The 24,181-nt window shown below is 44.6% G+C and overlaps 1 protein-coding gene across 6 annotated transcripts in view; it reads right to left on the bottom strand.

The window, feature by feature from the left end:
* KIF21B (kinesin family member 21B) overlaps positions 1-24,181 on the bottom strand; it is a 714,596-nt gene that overhangs the window by 136,928 nt on the left and 553,487 nt on the right. The window lies entirely within an intron of this gene.

The raw sequence follows: 24,181 nt of genomic DNA, 5'->3' as shown, positions 1-24,181 counted from the left end.
GAACAGTTATATATTTCACAATTTTTTTCGTTAGCACAGTTGGTATGCTTACAACCCATTAGTTGGATAGCTACTCCCTATGTGATCGTGGCGTGATAAGAAGGAGCAGTTGGTAAGGAGGACAGGTGTACAGTGATAAAAGTGGACATAAATAGTCTGGACAGTTCGTCAATAAATACACAAGGCGGTTATGAGAAGGGGATCTAGTAGTGAGAAGAAGGATAGTTGGTGTTTATGAGGTGTATTAAAAGTGATAGTAGTAAGGAAAAGTAGGGGTGCATGAGATCATTGGGCTTACTTACCCGCAATATAAAAATATACTGGCCAATCGGCTACAAACAAAACAGGGTTTGGCTGTAGGGGAAGGATATGGCTAGGCTGCATAGAGGGATGTTTACATTTATGCACTTAGAAGGGTTAAGTGGCGGGATACCAGGGATAGGTTATGCACTAGTGGGTAGGATTAGTGTTAGTCTGCAGAGGGAGGGAGGGTTACGGTTACGGGGGTAGGGGGAGAGGGTTAGGTCACTTATGGAGCCCTTGTCAGGATTCTCTGCATCTGAATACTAGGGATGTGAGGGCTCGGATTTCCCAGATCCGAGCCCGCATGGACGTCATTAATCTGAGCCCGGATCCGAGCAGCGCTCGGAGATTCCTGCCTAACTCGGATCCGTGCGCGCGGGCAAAACATCATCACCCGGCGTCGGATTCTCGCAAGATCATGGAACCCCATAAATTCCGCCACCCTGTGCCGCCATCTTCACTCCAGTCTCAGAGAAGGGTGGGATATGGTGTGCTAGGCTGTGCTGCTGTGTAATGCTGTGTACTGTCTCTGCTGGGCCCTCTCTCCTCTCTGCTCAGTGGGATCATCATCACCATTTTAACTTCATGGAAGACTGCTGTGTACTGTCCTTGTGCTGGGGCCTGCCTCTGCTGTGCTGTATAGTCCACTGGTGCTGCTAGTGCCAGCTCAGTACCTACCTAAGCAGTTACCTAACTACTGCAGTATATAATTCCATTCTGCTGTTGCCCTGCCAACCAGTACCTATTGCAGACAGTATATATATCTTATATAATTCCAGTCTGCTCTGCTATTGCCCCTGGCGACTAGTACCTAACGCAGTATTTTATAATTCCAATTTGTTGTTGCCACTGGCTGGTGGCTACCAGTACCTAATGCAGTATTTTATAATTCCAGTCGGCTGTTGTCACCGGCTACCCGTACCTAACGCAGTAGATAATTCCAGTTTGCTGATGCCACTGGCTAGTGGCTACCAGTACCTAACGCAGTATTTTATAATTCCAGTCCACTGTTGTCACTGGCTACCCATACCTATCGCAGTATATAATTCCAGTTTGCTGTTGCCCCTGGTGACCAGTACCTAACGCAGTATTTTATAATTCCAGTTTGCTGTTGCCACTGGCTAGTATCTACCAGTACCTAATGCAGTATTTTAGAATTCCAGTCGGCTGTTGTCACTGGCTACCCATACCTAACGCAGTATATAATTCCAGTTTGCTGTTGCTCCTGGCGACCAGTACCTAACGCAGTATTTTATAATTCCACTTTGCTGCTGCCACTGGCTAGTGGCTACCAGTACCTAACGCAGTATTTTATAATACCAGTTGGCTGTTGTCACTGGCTACCCATATCTATCGCAGTATATAATTCCAGTTTGCTGTTGCCCCTGGTGACCAGTACCTAACGCAGTATTTTATCATTTAAGTTGGCTGTTGTCACTGGCTACCAGTACCTAACGCAGTATATAATTCCAGTTTGCTGTTGCCCCTGGCGACCAGTACCTTACGCAGTATTTTATAATTCCAGTTAGCTGTTGCCACTGGCTAGTGGCTACCAGTACCTAACACAGTATTTTAACATTCCATTCGGCTGTTGTCACTGGCTACCTGTACCTAATGCAGTATAGAATTCCAGTTTGCTGTTGCCCCTGGTGACCAGTACGTAAGGATCTTGCCCACCTAGGGACATCCTCCCTTATAAGTCACCTGAAGACTCTTCATAAATCAGTGTTTAGTTCAGGAACTGTGGCTAGCAGTCCAGGGGCACCTAAATCCCTTGGTCCTCCTGTTGGAGCCAAGCGCCTGAAAAGCAAACCACCAACTCCCTCCTCATCAAATTACTCCTTAATCTGGATCGGGGGGAGTCCTGCAGGCCACGGCACCAGCATGACTGACTCCTCTTCTATCCAAGATTCCTTCGGAGGATCCTGCAGCACTCCGCCTACTACTGCTGCTGCTGGGAGTCGGTCATCATCCCAGAGGGGAAGACGTAAGACCGCTACATCTGTCACTAAGCAATTGACCGTCCAACAGTCGTTTACCAAGTAGACGAAATACGACAGCAGTCATCCTATGGCAAAGCGGATAACTGCGGCCTTGACAGCCATGTTGGTGTTAGACATGCGTCCGGTGTCCGCCATCAGTGGAGTGGGATTTAGATGGTTGATGGAGGTATTGTGTCCCCGTTAGAAGGGGAAACAAGAGGGACAGGAGGGACAGGAACGACATCTCGGATCTATCACACCCAAACAAATTTGCCCGGGTGGACGAAGTTTCGGGGGAGGATAGAGACGAAATGACGGAGCTGGAGGAGACTGCTCCCTCTAGCAAGCAGAGGAGCGGTGCCTCTAGCTCAAACGGGATGACAGTTAGTGAGGTACCAAGGCAGATAGTGGTGGTAGGGGATTCCATCATTAGGAGAACAGACAGGGCAATCTGCTATCGGGACCTCGATCGCCGCACGGTCTGTTGCCTCCCGGGTGCTCGGGTACGGCACATCGCGGACCGAGTCGACAGATTGTTGGGAGGGGCTGGGAGCAACCCGGCGGTCTTGGTGCACATCGGCACCAACGACAAAGTCAATGGTAGGTGGGATTTCCTCAAGAAAGAGTATAAGGAATTAGGTAAGAAATTAAAGGCGAGGACATCTAGGGTAATTTTCTCGGAAATATTACCAGTGCCACTCGCTAGCTCAGGGAGGCAGGGGGAGATCAGGGAGGTAAATGTGTGGCTTAAGGATTGGTGTAGGAAAGAGGGATTCATGTTCATGGAACACTGGGCGGACTTCTCGGTCAGGCGCCATCTTTTTTGCCGTGATGGATTGCACCTGAACGATGAAGGGGCTGCGGTGCTGGGGGGAAGGATGGTTAGAGGGTTGGAGGAGATTTAAAACTAGGCGACAGGGGGGTGGGGGCAGCGACATTATGGGACCATCAGGGAGAGAAACCGGACTGGGATCAGGAAGCATATGGGGGAAGGAGATGGGGGGGGGGGGGGACAGAGACATAGACCAAGTATTGGGACATAACAAGGGTATAAAGGGTATAATCGGGGGTATGTAATAAAATGTTATGTTGTAACAGTCACGTTACCCCATTACCGTTCTTAGGTACAGATGATCTTAGTATATGGGAAGGAGGGAAGGACAGAGGAAGAATTCCCAGAACTATAAATATTGCAGGCAGTGTGCATGGTGGGGAGGGCTGTAGAGAGTCTACTGAAGGGGAGAGGGGAAAGAGGAAGCTAGTAAAGAATTCAAATGGGTCCTGGGGTGAAACTAATAACAATATTAGAGCCATATCTAAAAATAAACATAAATTAAAATGCTTACTGGCTAATGCAAGAAGCTTAGTGAGTAAAATCGGGGAGCTAGAAACGGTGATCAGTAGGGATGACTACGACATCATTGGTATTACAGAAACAAACATGGTGTAATGAGTCGCATGACTGGGCATTAAACATGGAGGGATATACACTCTACAGGAAAGACAGGGAAAATAGAAGGGGCGGGGGTGTGTGCCTATATGTAAATAATAACTTAACATCATGTGAGAAAAATATGAGCACAGACCTGGAAGAAGACAACTCAGAGACAGTGTGGGCAGAGATAACCGACAATAATAAAAAAACAAAAAACAAAATTATAATAGGGGTATGCTATAGACCACCAAATATAAACGAAAGGGAAGAGTCTCTTATTTTAAACCAAATCAAACAAGCATCAAATCAGGGTCAGGTATTAATTATGGGGGATTTTAATTTACCCGACATTGATTGGGAAAACGAAACAGGTAAATCAGCAAGTAGCAATGGGTTCTTAAGCTTACTTAAAGACCAGTTTATTACACAAATGGTAGAAACTCCAACTCGTGATGAGGCACTCTTGGACTTAGTATTAACAAATAACACAGACTTAGTTTCGAACACAAAAGTAATTGAACAATTAGGGAACAGTGATCACAATATGGTTTCACTGGAAATCAACTTCAGTAAATTACATCAAAAAGGATCTGCAAAAATACTAAACTTCAGAAAAACGAACTTTGAATTATTCAGGGAAGCCCTAACAGGAATTGGGTGGGAAACGGTTATGGAGGGAAAAAATGCAGAGGAAATGTGGGATACTCTAAAAAGGTGCTTGATTCACTAACTATTGAATACATTCCTAAAGTAACTAAGGGTAAATTCAACAAAAAAAAGCCACCATGGTTGGACAAAAAAGTAAGGTCAGCTATCAACAATAAAACCAGAGCCTTTAAATTCTATAAAAATAACTTGAAGGAGGAGGCGTTCGCAAAATGCAAAGAATCAAAACTTATAAAGGGGTAATCAAAGCAGCTAAAATATTATATGAAGAGTGCATAGCCACTGAAAGCAAAACCAACCCAAAGAAGTTTTTTAAATACATAAATAGTAAACGTTTAATTAAGGAAATCATAGGCCCACTAACTGATACTAGTGGAAAAAGTGTTACTGAGGACAAGGGAAAAACAAAACTGTTAAATGAGTTCTTCTCATCTGTATTTACTAAAGGGAGAGCAGACTGTGGAATGAACATTTACCACAAACGGGACAAATAAGCCAGATCTCATTGTGGATTTCACGCCGAAGGAAATAACACTGAGGCTAAGCAAACTCAAAACAAATAAATCACCAGGGCCAGATGGGATTCATCCGAGGGTATTAATGGAATTAAGGGATGAACTAGCTACCCCCCTACAATATATCTTTAGCAAGTCACTATCGTCAGGTATAGTACCAAAAGATTGGAGAATAGCAGAGGTAGTGCCAATATTCAAAAAAGGAAAAAAGGAAAATCCCGCTAATTACAGACCCGTTAGTTTAGCATCAATTGTGGGTAAACTATTTGAAGGATTTTTAAGAGATGGTATCCAGGAATATTTAGACCATCACCGTCTACTCAGTACTAACCAACATGGGTTCGTGAAAAATCGTTCATGCCAAACTAATCTACTAGGGTTCTATGAAGAGGTTAGCAAAAACCTTGATAATGGAAATGCTGTAGATGTGATTTTCCTAGATTTCGCTAAAGCATTTGATACTGTCCCACACAAGAGATTGATTAATAAAATGGAGAACCTAGGATTGGGTGAAAATATCTGCAGATGGGTAGGGAATTGGCTATGTAATAGAGAACAAAGAGTGGTTGTGAATGGTGCCGTATCAGATACGATAAGTGGAGTGCCCCAGGGTTCGGTTTTTGGGCCCATTTTTTTTAACATTTTTATTAATGATATTGGGATAGTGTTACTCAGCAATGTATCAATCTTTGCGGACGATAAAAAACTTAGCAAAGTCATCAAATCATCAGAAGACATCACCATGCTTCAAAATGATCTTGCAATTCTAGATGAGTGGGCAAAAAAATGGAAGATGAGGTTCAATGTAGATAAATGTAAGGTTATGCTCCTTGGGAGACACAACCAGTGAGCAAGTTACAACCTTAGCGAAGAGGAACTGGGTAATTCCATACTTGAAAAGGACCTAGGAGTCCAAATAGACAGCAAACTGGGATGTAGTGCCCATTGCAATGTAGCTACAAAAAAGGCCAACAAAATTCTGGCATATATTAAGAGGGGAATGGAAACTAGGGACTCAAGGGTAATTATGCCACTGTATAAAGCATTGGTGACACCTCACCTCGAGTACGGAGTGCAGTTCTGGGCTCCACACTATAAAAAGGACATCATAGAATAAGAAAAAGTCCACAGGCGAGCAACAAAGCTTATTAGGGGAATGGAGAATTTAAGCTACGGGGAGAGATTAAGCAATTTGGGACTATTTACATTGGAAAAGAGACGTTTAAGGGGGGACATGCTCAACATGTACAAGTATATCAAGTGCCAATATAAGGAACTGTCACACACCCTCTTTTCTACTAGAAAGGAATCTAGGAGACGAGGGCATGAGTATAGATTAGATGAAAAAAAATTTCATTCAGCTAGTAGAAAGAATTTCTTTACGGTCAAACTCTGGAACTCTCTTCCCTGAGAGGTGGTAACGGCTGGCTCATTAAATGCGTTCAAGGCAAAGTTGGACAAACATTTACTGGAGAAAAACATCCATGGGTACAAATAAGAAATATAATCTGTCTGTAAAATATCAGAACCTACCAAATCAGCAATGGATATCTATACCAGGTTGAACTAGATGGACGCAAGTCTTTTTTCAGCCTTACCTACTATGTAACTATGTTACCAAATCCCATCTAGATTCCACTTCACTAGGCAGGCGATACCCGCTCTCACCCTGCATTATTCTGGGAGTCTGCCACTGCAGCTCTCACCCTGCATTATTTGGGGAGTCTGCCACTGCCGCTCTCACCCTGCATTTTTCTGGGAGTTTGCCACTGCCGCTCTCACCCTGCATTATCCTGGGAGTCTGCCACTGCCGCTCTCACCCTAAATTATTCTGGGAGTCTGCCACAGCAGCTCTCACCCTGCATTATTTCGGGAGTCTGCCACTGCCGCTCTCACCCTGCATTTTTCTGGGAGTTTGCCACTGCCGCTCTCACCCTGCATTATCCTGGGAGTCTGCCACTGCCGCTCTCACCCTACATTATTCTGGGAGTCTGCCACTGCAGCTATCACCCTGCATTATTTTGTGAGTCTGCCACTGCCGCTCTCACCCTGCATTATTCTGGGAGTGCGCCACTGCCAATCTCACTCTGCATTATTCTGGGAGTCCGTTGATGCCGCTCTCATCCTGCCTCACACAACCAGATGCCGTCAGAAGACGGCCTAAGTGACAGGAGCGTTTCTGACACTGCCTGTAGAATGCTGCCGAATAGCCCGCTGCTCCTCGGCTGGTGGTAAACAACACGATCAAGCCAGAGAGTGGTCTTATTAGATATTAAACTGATACACAGCACAGCACACTCGCAGACCAACTCAGTGCTGCACCAACCGCCCACTGCTCCTTGGCTGGTCGCCGCATGTGGTCAGAAGGTTTCACTCCTTTGCAGCTATTGCACTGCTGCACCAATCACCCACTGCTCCTCGGCTGGTCATCGCCTGGTTATGGTCTGGTCAGTAGTTCCATTCCATTCTACTGCCATACATATAATACCTCTCTGCTGCTGCATCTACTGCCTTAGGTAGGGTGTTACAGGTATCTCCGGGAATCCATTATGCAGTGTCGTTAATGTAAGCACGATACCTTAAGTACAGATTTATTTTATTTTATTTATTAACAGTTTCTTATATAGCGCAGCATATTCCGTTGCGCTTTACAATAGCAGACAGTGATAAAACAAAACAGGGTATTTACAGACAGTCAAAATGTAGGAGGGCCCTGCTCGCAAGCTTACAATCTATAGGGAAATAGGCATTGATACATAAGGATAGATACTGTATTCTTCATTGCATCGATTCCACCAGAATGCAAGGTTCTATGACTGGTTCTGGAATTTGATAAGCTTGCCTGAAGAGATGAGTCTTCAGGGAACACTTATAGCATGGGTCCTCAAACTGCGGCCCTCCAAATGTTGTGAAACTACAAATCCCAGCATGCCTTGCCACAGTTTTAACACTTCCTTATAGAAAAACTGTGGCAAGGCATGCTGGGATTTGTAGTTTCACAACATCTGGAGGGCCGCAGTTTGAGGACCCATGACTTATAGGTTTGGAGACTGGAGGAGAGTCTTATTGTGCTTGGGTGGGCATTCCACAGAGTGGGTGCAGCCCGGAGAAAGTCCTGCAGTCGGGAATGGGAGCGAGTAATGAGTGTGGATGAGAGACGCAGATCTTGGGAGGAGCGTAGAGGTCGTGTTGGATGATATTTTGAGATAAGAGAAGATATGTATGTTGGTGTAGTTTGGTTTATGGCTTTGTGTGTAAGTAAAATAATTTTGTATTGAATACGGTAGAATACAGGTAACCAATGAAGTGACTGACAGCGTAGCTTTGCAGACGATGAGCGTCTGGCTAGGTGCATGTGGCATGATTTTGAGACAGATTGAATGTGGGGTACAAAGGAAAGTTCTGAGTCAAGGATAACACCTAGGCAGCGAGCTTGAGAGGTAGGAGTGATTGTCATCTTCTCAACAGCGATAGAGATATCAGGTTGGTAACTACTATTTATTGGCGGAAATATAATTAATTCTGTTTTTGAGATATTAAGTTTGAGGTGGCGAGATGACATCCAGGATGAAACAGCAGAAAGGCATTCAGAGACACGTCTCAATACAGATGGGGACAGGTCCGGGGAGGATAGGTAGAGCTGAGAATCACCCGCATACAGATTATACTGAAATCCAAAGGAGCTGATTAGTTTGCCAAGAGATGAGGTATAGATTGAGAAAAGCAGGGGACCTAAAACTGAACCCTGAGGTACTCCAACTGAAAGAGGTAGCGAAGAGGAGGTCGAATCAGAGAAACGAACACTAAAGGAGCGGTTAGAGAGGTAGGATGAGAACCAAGAGAGGGCTGTGTCTTTAAGACCTAGGGATTGTAGTGTTTGTATGAGAAGTGTGTGGTCAACAGTGTCAAAAGCATTAGTAGTGAGTAGTGGCCTTTAGACTTAGCAGTGACCAGATCATTCACAACTTTAGTCAGTGCTGTCTCTGTGGAGTGTTGGGCACGAAAGCCTGACAGATAACACGTACGTGACTTTGTCACATTCAAAGACACTGTATTGCAGATGAGGATATTCCCTATATTAGTCCGGAAGTCCGCCGCTTTCACCCTGCATCACACAACCAGATGCCGTCAGAAGACGGCCTAAGTGACAGGAGCGTTTCTGCCACTGCCTGCAGAAGGCTGCGGAATCGCCCACTGCTCCTCGCCTGGTGGTAAACTACACGATCAAGCCAGATTGAAATTGAATAATTTTTATTGATTTTGCAAAAAACAAAACAAAACAAAAAACAAAAAAGCAACACAGGCAGAAGTGCTACAAATGGTGCATAAGGAAATATAGGATATCCGTCAATGTACGTATACAGGAAAATATACATATAAACATGTGCTTAGAAATAAGAATATACTGTATAAGGCAAGTATCGATCCCTCTAGCCCAAGGAAAGTCCACGGAAATCCGGAGGCACCATCTGGGATTCCGCGAACAGCAAAGCAGAGGGAGACACAATTATAACAAACATAGCACATAAACATGTATCACCAACAATTTGCAGTACAGAAGAATCACCTATCAGAAGCACTACCGCCCAAAATAAATTAACCCATTACCCCCAAAAAACCCAAAGCAAACCACCCATATAAACCCTGTACAACCCTCCCCCAACTAAGGCGTACCTGGGTCCCCTTAACCGTACAACCCCCTACCCCTTACTAAACTATACTAATCTAAATAAACATACACCCCCCCCGTTCCAGGATATTGTAATACGGATGTGTCAGGGGCAATGGAAACAGACCATAAAAGTGAACAGATCGAAATCCAACTCTCCCATCATAATGCTCAACAACAATGCGCTTGGTATATACATTATATGGTATCGGAACACATTTTAGAAATGGAAATATCGATCATAGTACAATCAAAGATAATAAGGCAGGATATTGATTTCAAGTCCAAAAAAGAGAACAAAACAATACATAAATACAGAGTATAACATAGGTGGCATGTCAAATGGCAATGGAATTCAAGGTTTGGATCGTCAGCCCGGTCAGGTCCCCAGTTTCAGGGATGACACAGAGGAGTATTTAATCACACCCCGTTTTATATAAAGGCAGCCAGGATATCGTCTAGGATGGGCAATCCAATAGGATGACAAATATATATCATACACATCTTGAAGCCCATTAGGGGTAAGTGAGTGAAGAATACTTTTAATGAAGCATCCGGTTAAGAAAACAAGAGGGTCTAGAGGCGTAGAATCATAGAAAAATATAATCAGCTGTCTTAGAAGCCATAGGCACTGCACACTCAGAGCCAAAGATATTCATCATGGAAAGCCCCATCGGTGTGTATGCAAATACAGGTGTTGCAGAGGTTGCAGGAGACAGGATCTTCAAATCCACAGTAATAGGCTCATCAGGGGTATAGGGAGCAGAGGAATAATCCACCTGCATATCAGAAAGTTTATGAAGAAGCCGATCAGTTGAGGCATATATAGCCAGGAGGATGTGTTGGACAGATGCTTCCATATTTATTTGATAGACCGTCACAGTATAATCATATCTCAGGGAAGCAAGGGATTTATCTTAAACAAGAAAAGGGGTACTAGGCGCTGGCATGAGTTGTGTCAATTAAAATTTCTAGCAGCTGCTTGGTTGAGGTTTATAGTGAACCTCTAGGAGTATATAGCAAGAAGAGAGGTGTATATCTACACAGGAAGCAGCGCTCTGGTAGTTAAATAATAATTTATAAACAATAAATTAGATATGGGATTGCCTGAATATAAGTTTAACAATTTATTTTATACATATAAAAATGATATGCATTAAAAAATGCACACAATTCACAATAAAATAATGAGGACAGATACTTTCTGTATATAACTTCAGTGTGAGCCCAAGGGGAGGTTTCTGGTATTAATGTCCTCTAGATGGCTTATTGATAGGCTTGTAATTGGCTTTTTTGACAATCTCACCAATAGTGGGATTTTCCGGCTTGGGTCCTGTGTCCTCACTAAAGTGCGGTTGTGCAGAGATGGTACCGGGCCGCTGGAGGAAGATCTCGGACATTGTGGTGCTTTCCCAGATGGTGGATAAAGTGCTTGTAGCCAAAATGTAGTTTGGAAGTCCAGCAAATTTGTGGGGACTTGTAGCCTTAGGAGGAGGAAGTCTCTGAACCAGTGTCCTCAACTCTTGGGTCTGCTCACTGTGCCACCGACGCGTTTCACTGAGCTATGTCAGCTTTTTCAAGGTGATAAGGTGGTGAATCTGTTAGGGGTTTATATACCCTTGGTAATGATTAACAATCAACACGTGTCAGGCAATCCCATTATTATCTCACAATATTATTAAAATACAATTATAAACACATAAAAATGAACAGAAGGCAAACTGGGTGAAAGCGCTATCATTCATTAATTAAAACGAGTGGAGGATTGATTATAAATCTTTAGTAAAAGTTCTGAGACCGGAGTGACAGCGCTTCCACTGCACTTCCGGGTTCTGACGTCAGTAGTGACGTGTTTCCGCCCTATGGAGCGCACGATCCTTCCGGGTTGTGGAACGCACTGTCACTGTTGTCTCTAGCGCTCCGTATCTATGTAAAGGCGCCTTGCATTTTTATTCAGTAGGAGACGGCAGAATCCATCCATTTCTAGAATAAGACGTGGATGCATGCTTTTTTATATATAAATTTCGGCTAATGCTTTATGTGGAGTGAATATTTCTTTCCACAAACATTGAGTAGATAAAATGATATTTTTGAATATTATTAATTTATTGTTTTATTATTTTATTATGTCCGCTCATACTTGTATTTTATGAGAGGAATAGGCTATATTCGTATGGATGTCTGCAGCCTCTATGTATAATAAAAAGTGATATTTTTACAGTACATAGATAAATGTTTTTTTTTATAGATTCTCATAATCTTGATAATCTTAATAAAAATAAAATAATTCTAACATGATTATCTTTTTCTATGTAAATAGAGATATATACACATAATAGAGAACTATCGGATTTCCAATACATGCATCTGAATGATACTATAGCAATTAAATAGAGCGATATCTTTATATTATTATATTAAACCAATATGAATTAAAGAAGAGAGATAGAATACGTTTTTAGAAAAATGACTAAATGAGAAGATGACATAAGGAACTGTGGTTGAAAGAAAGTCTACATAATTTATTTAATGTTATTCAATTCTACTGTCTCATTTAACCCTTCTGGATATATCGTGTCCATTTTGAACATCCACATCTTTGAAAATAAAGCGTTTTTTTATTTTTATTTTGGTGTCAAAAAATCAGATTTTTTTTCTGTGTAGGGGCATACTATTTTTATTTTATTTTATTTTTTTTTAAACTATATATATATATATACCAGCAGGGGGCCGAGCCGGGAGCCGCTCATTAATATTCATATATTCACTGCACACTGATCCCGATCATTACACATGCACAATCGGGACCAGTGTGTAGCGGCTCCCTAACACAGCCCCCTTCCCGCTCTGGGGGGCTCTCCCTGTGTCCCCCACAGCCCTCCTTCACCCCCACAGTGTCCGGGGCAGGCAGGGAGGCTTCCATCTCCCTGCCTGCAGCCGTCCAACAGCTCCCCGGCGGCATTCGCCGGGGGGTTAAAATTCGCCGCCAGGGGCAGAGAGCCCCTGACGCGTTGAATAGGGCGAACAGGCGGCTGCCCGGTGAATCGCCCTGCAGGGAGAATTGGGGCAAAAGTGCAGCGAATCCTACACAGGATTCGCTGCCTCCCCCCAATACAAGCATTGAATACCTGCCTATGAGTTTGTACTCTATTCAAAATATTTCTTCTGTGCTCCAAAAATCTGACCTTCAAGGGTCTGGTAGTGCGACCAATGTGTTTAAGATCACTGCTGCAAGTGAGTAAATAAATGACATATGAGGTATCACAATTGATAAAACTATTGGGTACTTGTTTCCTAGCACGGCCACAAATCTTATGGATCGTGTACCCAGGGCCGGCGCTACCCACTCAGCAGCTCCTGCAAAGCAGGGAGGCGCCATGCTGAAAAGGCGCTCTCTCCCTCCTTGCTCTGCTAAAGCTGCCTCAGCCCTCACTGTCACTGCCTCCTGCACGCCACCCGCAGCGCCTGTCTGACAGTGGGCAGGCGGCAGGATAAAGAGCTGCTCCCTGCACTGTGAGTGCACACAGCCTGCACGCCGCACACAGCGCCTGTCTGACAGCGGGCGGCAGTATAGAGAAGCAGAGCAGCTTCCTGCATTGCGCACACACTGTCCTCCTCCTGCGACCTGCCCCCTCTTACTCACAGACACTTGCGCTGAGGCATGTAGCGCTGTCTGTGAATGCCTGGATGTCATGTCCGGATCCGCCCCCTACCCATTGCTCCCTGCGCTTGTCAGCTGTCACTCAAATGACGAACAGGCAGCAGCGGGGCCTCCCCTTCCTTCCCTCTTCTCAGTGTGCTGTGCCAGTGCCACTGCCAGTCCTCAACACTCCGCCCCCTCTATCTCCTCCCCTCTTCTTCCATCTCCTCCTTCTCTCCCCTCCTTTCCCCTCAGTCACGAGAGGGGTGTAATGGCGCCTCAGCCTCCTGCCTGCCTACGCAGATAGAAGAGGAGGGACTGCACAAGAGTCAAACAGCAAAAGAACAGTGAGTCTATTATTATACACGTTTATAACTAATTTTTTAATAATTGTAGATTTTTTTATATTAATTTAGATACTTTTTAAATAATGAGCTGGGTTATGTGCCTAAAGGTGGCCATACACGCTGCAATAACGGCGTGCGATGAGATGTGTGCTCCTGCGGGCATCGCATCAAACAGTATAAAAGTATGTGCTGCACATACTTGTTGTACTGCTTTCGGATCGCATCGCACACACATTGAATGCATGCCGTGCAATGCGATCTAGCCCATAACGTATGCGATTCTCGCAGCGTGTATGGGCACCTTTAGTGCCTGCAACATTTTGCGGACACAGCACTGAGATGGTGTATGCATACATGTACATGTACCCGAGATCCTCCATAGGATCGCATGTTGCATACGCTCCCCCAATCGGGCTGCAGCTTGTTGCAATGGCAATGTGAAAGGGCGCAAAATGTATGGTTTGCAGGAGGGCGCCGGACACCCTAGCCCTGGCCCTGCGTGTACCTTTAGTTAAGGTACACGATCCATAAGATGGACCCGATTTCCTTTGAAATCAGGTCCATTTGGCCGGCTAGGATAAAATATCGGGGGCATTGCGTCGGTCGGGACCGTTAACAATGGTCCCGACGCGACCGACGCGATGCCCGCGATTTCCCCATAGGCTTCAATGTTAAAAAATATTTTAACATTGAAATCGTGTTGGGAAAGGTAAAATATCGGGGGCATCGCGTCGGTCGGGACCATTAACAATGGTCACGACGCGATGCCCCCGATTTTTCCATCGGGTTCAATGTTAAAATATTTTTTGACATTGAAATAGTGAAAAAATGTGAAAAATGTGAAATGGGCCAATATGACCCATTTCACATTATAGATGTCCCCGTCGTCACCCCACGATAGACGCCAACCCGAAGCGTGGCGAGCGCAGCGAGCCCGCGAGGGGCGGCGGTGCGCGTCCTCCGACCTTTTCATTCCCCTACTATCCACGTCGGCGTGGAGTTGAGAATAGAATAGTGTGGCGAGCGCAGCGAGCCACCGAGCCCAAAGCGTGGCGAGCGCAGCGAGCCCCGCGAGGGGACGCGGATACCTTCACAGTTATACGCGTCCCCTCGCGGGCTTCACAGGCGTCCGTGGCGACGCGGACACCTGTGAAGTCCACGAAGGGACGCGTTTACCTGTGAAGGTATCCGCGTCCCCTCGCGGGGCTCGCTGCGCTCGCCACGCTTCGGGCTCGGTGGCTCGCTGCGCTCGCCACACTATTCTATTCTCAACTCCACGCCGACGTGGATAGTAGGGGAATGAAAAGGTTGGAGGACGCGCACCGCCGCCCCCTCGCGGGCTCGCTGCGCTCGCCACGCTTCGGGTTGGCGTCTATCGTGGGGTGCGGTGTACGCCGTTAAATTTGGGGGGGTTGGGAATATTTTTACATTGAATACAATGTAAAATCGGGTCCCAGGGACCCGATTTACATTTCATTAAAAAAAAAATCGGGTCCAAAATCGGTCGGTCGCGACGATCGCATCGCATGCGACCAAATCGCATGCGATGCGATCGACCCGATTTTTCCGACACGACCACCCCGATGTAAATCGGTGTGGCCGTGCTAGGAAACAAGTACCAACTATTGATCATATACGGTTTCTCATCTGTCTCTGTTTTGATTACACTTGTTTTGTTAGAAATAAACTCACAGGTAATACATTTGTTTTTTCCACATTTGAAGCATCCATTTATTTTCATTTTCCCTAACCAATTGGTCTTTTTGAGTTTCACAAGTTTCTGGCTTTAAAATTCTGGGGGCCAAACAATTCTTTAGAGATTTATTCTTACAGAATATAAACCTTGGTTCTGGAGGGATAATGGTTCTAAGTATATCTTCTTGTTTTAGAATATCATAATGTTTTCTAATGACCTTTTTAATGTCACTGGAGTAATCATTATATGTAGATATAAAGGGGAGTGTCTCCTCATACATTCCAGTTTTATTTTTCTTCTCTGTGTTTTCAATAAGTTCATTTCTATTTTTCTGTTGGGTTTGGTCTAAGGCCTGATTGACTAGGTTAGGGGGGTAGCCTCTATCTATTCATTGTTGCTGCCTGAGAATCATATGTCATTTATTTACTCACTTGCAGCTGTGATCTTAAATACATTGGAGTACTTGTGTATTATCACGGCTCCCATCTCATCTCATCTCATTGCATACCATAAGGCTTAAGATGGTATGCAATCAGAGCCGGATTAACAATGGGCCTGATGGAGCTATAGCTCCAGACCCACTCTTCAAAAACCGGAGATACTGACAGGCAAACCTGGAATGTTTTCCCCATAGGATAACATGGGACCCGCTAATTCCGACCTCCACCCGGTTCCAATGGCTGCCAGTTTCCCCTTCCGGTATCACAGAAACTCGAGGTTGATCTCAGTCAAACCCAAATCGCTGGGCCTTCAATCTGATACCTGGTCCATATGGGTTCATTGGTTCTAGAGATATTGCACGTAAAACTTTTTTTTTTTCATTTCTGAAATGCAATTTTATGGCTGTTCATGTTGTTTGCAGACAGTTTTCTCTGGAACCAAATGGCCCAGTTTCACCAGACCAAAATCATTTGAAGGCTACATGTAAATGGGTCAGTTGGTTCCGAAGATTTAGCTGGTTGTTTAAAGGGGACGGGGTGGTTTTCTCTCCCCCTCACACCAGAAAATGAAGGGACTAGGCTGGTGTAAAAGGGGCCAGTCCGAGAATGTCCCTGAATGATCCTGGGACCATATTCCCTGCATTTTCTGGTATGAAAGGGGTATTATTTCAAATAGCCGGGACATGCAGTGCTCTGAATACAGCCGGGTAGCCCCCTGCTCTCTGCCCGGCTGTTAATGGCTGTCATTTCTGCCCGGCGGCGACTGTCCCCCAGTTACCGCGAGCATGTATTCCCCCTTGGCAATGAACATGGAACCCCTGGCAATGAACATGTAGGTAAGCAACACTTATGTAACATCATTTTTAATAGGCATTATGGTGTTTGGCATAATACGTAATGGAGATTATGGTGTGAGGCTTAACATGTAATGGGCATTATGGTGTAAATTTTTAATGTGCGCCTTTGGCGCGCAATGCCCCTATTTATGAAGCATATTGTGCATTATTGCTCAATCTGTTCGGTATAGTGCAGGCATGTCCAAACTATGGCCCTCCAGCTGTGAAAGTACAAGTCCCATCATGCATTGCCACAGTTTTGCAATTAGGGAATGCTAAAACTATGTCAAGGCATGCTGGGACGTGTAGTTTCACAACAGCTGGAGGGCCACTGTTTGGACATGCCTGGTATAGTGTGTATTTTGGCTCAATCCATGTGGTAAAATGTGAATTTTGCCTTAATCTGTGTGGCATAATGTGAATTGTGACACAATCTGTGTGCCATAGTGTGAATTTTTGCTCAATCGGTGTGAATTTTGTCTCATTCCATGTGGCATAATGTGTAAGAAGCAAGTACAGTATAAGGGGTTCCTATTGTGTTGCATGATTTGTATCAGGTGTATATGGTGTGGTAAACTTAGGTTACCACATCAAAGGTGCTGACATATTGTCTACCATATTGTCCACCAACATCGGTGTCCTGTGGGTGCACCTTTGGAGTGCACCCGCCAATATATCTCCCTGCATTTTTCTTATGCCAGCCCCTGCCTTTTCCAGGCGTATATAATTAGTTAAAAGTATTTACACAAATAGAGACACACCTATGAGCAGACCACCCAAACAGAACACTGGTCACGCCCCCCACATTATTAGGTGCTGGCCACAACCCCTATTATTGCGCATAATAGGCCCTTGATCATTTTCAGCTCCAGGCCCATTTAGACCTTAATCTGGCTCTGTATGCAATGAGATGAGATGTGCTGCGATGGGACCCGATCTTATACAATTTAAAATTGTATACCATTGTATATGGCATACAATGAGAGGAGATGAGATGAGATTTTAAATTGTATAAGCACACTAATGGGTGCTTTCAAGGTCAATTGGCCACCCCTATAAGATTTTTAATTGTATAAACACCCTAATGGGTGCTTACAATGTTAAATGCACCCCCACTATCAACGTCAACCCGAAGCGCGGCGAGCGCAGCGAGCCCGCGAGGGTCAGCGGTACGCGTCCTCCGACCTTTTCACATACCCCCACTATCCATGTCGGCGTGGAGTTGATTTTATATAGTGTGGCGAGCGTAGCGAGCCACCGAGCCCGAAGCGTGGCGAGCACAGCGAGCCCCACGAGGGGACGCGTAATACATGTAAAGTAAAACGCGTCCGCTCGCCACGCTTCGGGCTCGGTGGCTCGCTACGCTCGCCACACTATATAAAATCAACTCCAGGCCGACATGGATAGTGGGGGTATGAAAAGGTCGGAGGACGCGTACCGCCGCCCCTCGCTCGCCACGCTTCAGGCTCGGTGGCTCGCTGCGCTCGCCACACTATATAAAATCAACTCCACGCCGATATGGATAGTGGGGATATGAAAAGGTCGGAGGACGCGTACCGCCGCCACGCTTCAGGTTGGTGTTGATAGTGGTGGTGGAATATATTGCATTTAACATTGTAAGCACCCATTAGGGTGCTTATACAATTAAAAATCTTATAGGGGGCCAATTAACATTGAAAGCACCCATTAGTGTGCTTATACTATTTAAAATCTCATCTCATCTCATCGTATGCCATTGTATGCCATATACAATGGTATACAATTTTAAATTGTATAAGATGCCATAAGATGGAAATCGTGGGAGCCGTGATAATACACAAGTACCTACATTGGTCGCACTACCAGACCCTTGAAGGTCAGATTTTTGGAGCACAGAAGAAATATTTTGAATAGAGTACAAACTCATAGTGTCTCGAAACATTTTTCATTGTGTCATAATGGTGACCCGAAAGGTATCACTATTACCGGCTTGGAACATATTTGCTCCACTGTACGTGGAGGAGACAGATTTTTAAAACTTTGTAAACAATAAACTCTGTGGATATTCAAAATGAACACGATATATCCAGAAGGGTTAAATGAGACAGTAGAATTGAATAACATTAAATAAATTATTTAGACTTCGCTTTCTTTCAACCACGGTTCCTTATGTCATTTTCTCATTAAGTAATTTTTCTAAAAACTTATACTATCTCTTTTCTTTAACCCCTTCCCGACAATTGACGTACATTTACGTCATGGTCGGGAAGTACTTCCCGACACATGGCGTAAATGTACGTCATGGCATTTAACTGTCACCGCGTCTATAGACGCGGTGACAGTTTCAACATGTCTGCTGTCCCTGACAGCAGACATGTCCGTGCATGCCCAGGGGGGGCTGCGATGCCGCCCCCCCGTCGGCGATCGCTGTGATTGGCTGTTCAGTGTGAACAGCCAATTACAGCGTTTTCTGTGTCACCGGCGAATAACGTTCGCCGGTGACACGCGATCGGAGGTGATTGGTGCTGTAAAGTACAGCACCAATCACCGCGGGGTGTAAGGGTGACACTGGTGTCACCCCACCTCACCCCGCCCGCCCCCAAAGGCCGTGATTGGTCCGTCGGACCGACGGACCAATCACAGCCATGGAGGGGGGTTTAAACTAACGGTGACTGCACTGCAGACGCCATTCCGGTCTGGAATTGCGTGCAGTGCGGTCACCGTGCCAATCTGCCGCGATATACTGACCAGAACCTTGCAAAATACTTACCTGATCCTTGCAAATATCTTGGCTGCTTCATCTGTGCTTGTAGTGTGCTGGATGCTTCCTGGATCCTGTTACTTGTGACTTCCTGTGAACTTGTGCTGCTGCAGTGTAATAGCGTTAGTTAGATAGAGAGAGATAGAGAGAGATAGTGTCAGATAGTGTCAGAGAGTGCTGTATTTTGTGCTGCTGCAGTGTGATATAGTTATAGAGAGAGAGATAGAGAGAGATAGAGAGAGATAGAGAGAGATAGAGAGATATAGAGAGAGATAGAGAGAGAGAGATAGAGAGGCCTAGTGACAGAGAGTGCTATATTTTGTGCTGCTGCAGTGTGATAGTTATAGATAGATAGAGAGAGATAGAGATAGATAGAGAGAGAGAGATAGAGATAGTGACAGATTGTGCTATATATTTTTTATATAACTGACTGCTGCCCCCCCTTTTGTGCTGATCAGTATAAATTAACTGATCAGCAACTTTTTGGGGGCGCAGGGTATTTTTATATATATATATATACCTGTCACTGCTGCTGCTGCAGTGTCATAGAGTGTTAGATAGTGAGAGATAGAGAGATAGAGAGAGATAGCGACAGAGAGTGATAGAGAGTGCTAAATTTTGTTTCTGCTGCCCCCGCCTTTTGTGCTGATCACTATATCTGAGGTGATCAGCAACTTTTTAGGGGTGCAGAGGGTTTTTTTTTTTATATATACCTGCCAGTTGCACTGTCAGTTGCACCTGCTGCCCCTCACTGGTAATCAGTGTCGCATCACTGATCACCTTTTTTTTTTTTATGTGTGCTGTGGGGTCTTTTTTTAATTTTTTTTTTTACACACACTGTGATTTTGTGGGTGTCCTGTGGCCGCTGTGCGCGGATCAGTGACGTACATCACTGATCATCTTTTTCGGCACAGGGTTGATCTATTTTTTTTTTTTTTTTTGATCAAATTCCTGTTGCCTTTCAGCGCTGTTCAGTGACGGATGTTACTGACCAACATCTGTGCTCAATTTTTGGCGCAGGACCTTTTTTTTTTTTTTTTTAACCCCTTCAATTTTTTTTTTTTAACCCCTTCAATTTTTTTTTTAACCCCTTCAATTTTTTTTTTTTTAACCCCTCCATTTTTTTTTTTTTGTATAAAGTATTTTTTTTTTTCTGCACACTACATACACACTACACACTACATACCCCCCGGGTTGAAATAAAGTTTGTACCCCCCCCTACACTATACACGTGTTGAAACATTTCACTACCAGTAACACAAAAATAAAAATGGCATCCCAAATGTCATCCCAAATGTCATCCCAGTCATCCAGAAGAATGTATTCAGCGGAGGAGGCATATGCCCTGCTTGCTTCTGACTCTGACACAGCCAGTGATGCAAGCGGGGAATTTGAAGGATTCGCCTTAAGCTCCTCTTCCTCCTCTGGTGATGAGGGACCCCCTCAAAGACGCCCCCGTAGAGCAGCTGAGACCCCCCCCCAATAATTGATCTCGTATGGACCCCACCACCAGACAATTTTGAGCCCCAGGTTCCTGAGTTTTTGGCCATGCCAGGAATCCAATTTGATTCCACAGGTCTCAGAGAAATTGACTTTTTCAAATTATTTTTCTCTGATGATTTTATAAATTTAATGGTGGACCAAACTAATTTATATGCCCAGCAGTTTATTGCTCAAAACCCCACGTCATCATTTGCTAGGTGGACCCCTGTAGATGCAGTAGAGATGATGACGTTTTGGGGTCTGGTGTTTCATATGGGCATAGTAAAAAAGCCAGAAATTAGGCAATATTGGAGTACAGATGTTCTGTACAGCACCCCATTTTACCGTATGGCCATGCCCCGGGCTCGATTTGAGACGATCCTTAAATTTTTGCATTACAACGATAATGCACAGTGCCCACCCAGAGATGATCCCACCTTTGACCGGCTATTCAAAGTCAGGCCGGTCATTGATCATTTCAGTGCCAAATTTGAAGACATGTACATCCCAGATAAATTCATTTGCATAGACGAGTCCCTTATACATTTTAAAGGAAGGGTTAAATTCCGCCAGTACCTTCCCAGTAAGAGGGCAAGGTATGGCATAAAAATGTATAAGTTGTGTGAAAGCACCTCAGGGTACACCCACAGGTTTAGGGTATATGAAGGGAAGGATTCAAGAATTGAACCGCCAGAATGCCCCCCCTCCCTCGTAGGTGTTAGTGGAAAAATTGTCTGGGATTTAGTGCACCCCTTCCTGGATAAAGGTTATCACCTCTATGTGGATAACTTTTACACCAGCATCCCCCTGTTTAAGGCCCTTGGTTCAAGAGGTACAGCAGCTTGCGGTACTGTGCGCAAGAACCAAAGAGGCCTCCCAAAAACGCACATTGCCCAAGTAATGAGAAGGGGTGAAAGCAGGGGAATATGCACCGAAAATATGTTGTTGGTCAAATATAAGGACAAGAGGGATGTCCTTATACTGACAACAATTCACGGAGACAGTACCACCTCCGTCCCTGTACGAGGTACCAGTACCCACACCTCAAAACCTAATTGTATCCTGGATTACAATAGGTACATGGGCGGAGTGGATCTTTCAGATCAGGTACTGAAGCCGTACAGTGCCCTGCGGAAAACAAAAATCTGGTACAAGAAGCTGGCCGTGTATATCATCCAGATGGCACTGTATAACGCTTACGTGCTATTCCGTTCTACCGGCCAGAGGGGGACATTTATGCACTTTCAAGAGGAAGTCATAAAGGGCCTAATATTTGGGAACCAGCAGGCTGAGGGCCCCAGTACTTCTAGTACTGGCCCCCGTATTGTACCAGGGCAGCATTTTCCTGATGAAATCCCCTCCACTGGAAAAAAGGGCAGGACACAAAAAAGGTGCAAAGTTTGCTATAAAAAGGGAATAAGAAAGCAAACTATTTTCCAGTGTGACACTTGCCCCGACAAACCCGGCCTATGTATAAAGGAGTGTTTTAAAATATACCACACATCTATGGATTATTAGGTTCATAATTTCACCGTGCTTCGGGGGTCTTGCTAATGCCACATACCACCCACCATTCATTCCACCATAATCTGAGCCGCAAAATCCAAAAATCACTCCTTCCCTTCTGAGTCCTGCCATGCACCCAACTGGTATTTTTTGGTCACATGTGAGGCATTGCCGTACTCGGGAGAAATTGGGGCACAGATTTTGGGGTGCTTTTTCTCCTTCATACCTTCTGAAAATGAAAAATTTTGAGCCAGAACTGCATTTTTGTGTAAAAAAATGTAATTTTTCATTTTCACTGCCCAGTTGTATCAAAATTGGTGAAACCCCTGGGGGTTTGAAATGTACACTATACCCCTAGATGAATTCCCTGAGGGGTGTAGTTTGCAAAATAGGGTCACTTGTGGGGGGGTTCCACTGTATTGGTGCTTTGGGGGTCTTGCTAATGCGACATAGCACCCACCATCATTCCACCAGAATTTGTGCTGCAAAATCCAAATATCACTCCTTCCCTTCTGAGTCCTGCAACTTTTTGGTCACACATGAGGCATTGCCGTACTCGGGAGAAATTGGGGCACAGATTTTGGGGTGCTTTTTCTCCTTCATACCTTCTGAAAATGAAAAATTTTGAGCCAGAACTGCATTTTTGTGTAAAAAAATGTAATTTTTCATTTTCACTGCCCACTTGTATCAAAATTGGTGAAACCCCTGGGGGTTTGAAATGTACACTATACCCCTAGATGAATTCCCTGAGGGGTGTAGTTTGCAAAATGGGGTCACTTGTGGGGGGGTTCCACTGTATTGGTGCTTTGGGGGTCTTGCTAATGCGACATGGCACCCACCATCTTTCCACCAGAATTTGTGCTGCAAAATCCAAATATCACTCCTTCCCTTCTGAGTCCTGCAACTTTTTGGTCACACATGAGGCATTGCCGTACTCGGGAGAAATTGGGGCACAGATTTTGGGGTGCTTTTTCTCCTTCATACCTTCTGAAAATGAAAAATTTTGAACCAGAACTGCATTTTTGTGTAAAAAAATGTAATTTTTCATTTTCACTGCCCACTTGTATCAAAATTGGTGAAACCCCTGGGGGTTTGAAATGTACACTATACCCCTAGATGAATTCCCTGAGGGGTGTACTTTGCAAAATGGGGTGACTTGTGGGGGGGGGTTCCACTGTATTGGTGCAACATAGCACCCACCATTCATTCCACCAGAATCTAAACCGCAAAATCCAAAAATCACTCCTTCCGTTCTGAGTCCTGCCATGCACCCAACTGGTATTTTTTGGTCACATGTGAGGCATTGCCGTACTCGGGAGAAATTGGGGCACAGATTTTGGGGTGCTTTTTCTCCTTCATACCTTCTGAAAATGAAAAATTTTGAGCCAGAACTGCATTTTTGTGTAAAAAATGTAATTTTTCATTTTCACTGCCCACTTGTATCAAAATTGGTGAAACCCCTGGGGGTTTGAAATGTACACTATACCCCTAGATGAATTCCCTGAGGGGTGTAGTTTGCAAAATGGGGTCACTTGTGGGGGGGTTCCACTGTATTGGTGCTTGGGGGGTCTTGCTAATGCGACATAGCACCCACCAAAATTCCACCAGAATCTGAGCCGCAAAATCCAAAAATCACTCCTTCCGTTCTGAGTCCTGCCATGCACCCAACTGGTATTTTTTGGTCACATGTGAGGCATTGCCGTACTCGGGAGAAATTGGGGCACATATTTTGGGGTGCTTTTTCTCCTTCATACCTTCTGAAAATGAAAAATTTTGAGCCAGAACTGCATTTTTGTGTAAAAAAATGTAATTTTTCATTTTCACTGCCCACTTGTATCAAAATTGGTGAAACCCCTGGGGGTTTGAAATGTACACTATACCCCTAGATGAATTTCCTGAGGGGTGTACTTTGCAAAATGGGGTG

This window comes from Crinia signifera, chromosome 2 (assembly GCF_055691185.1).
Source record: "Crinia signifera chromosome 2, ASM5569118v1, whole genome shotgun sequence".
Classification (NCBI taxonomy): Eukaryota; Metazoa; Chordata; class Amphibia; order Anura; family Myobatrachidae; genus Crinia; species Crinia signifera.
Note: the sequence above shows the minus strand (reverse complement) of the source record. Positions and strands in the feature narration are given on the sequence as shown.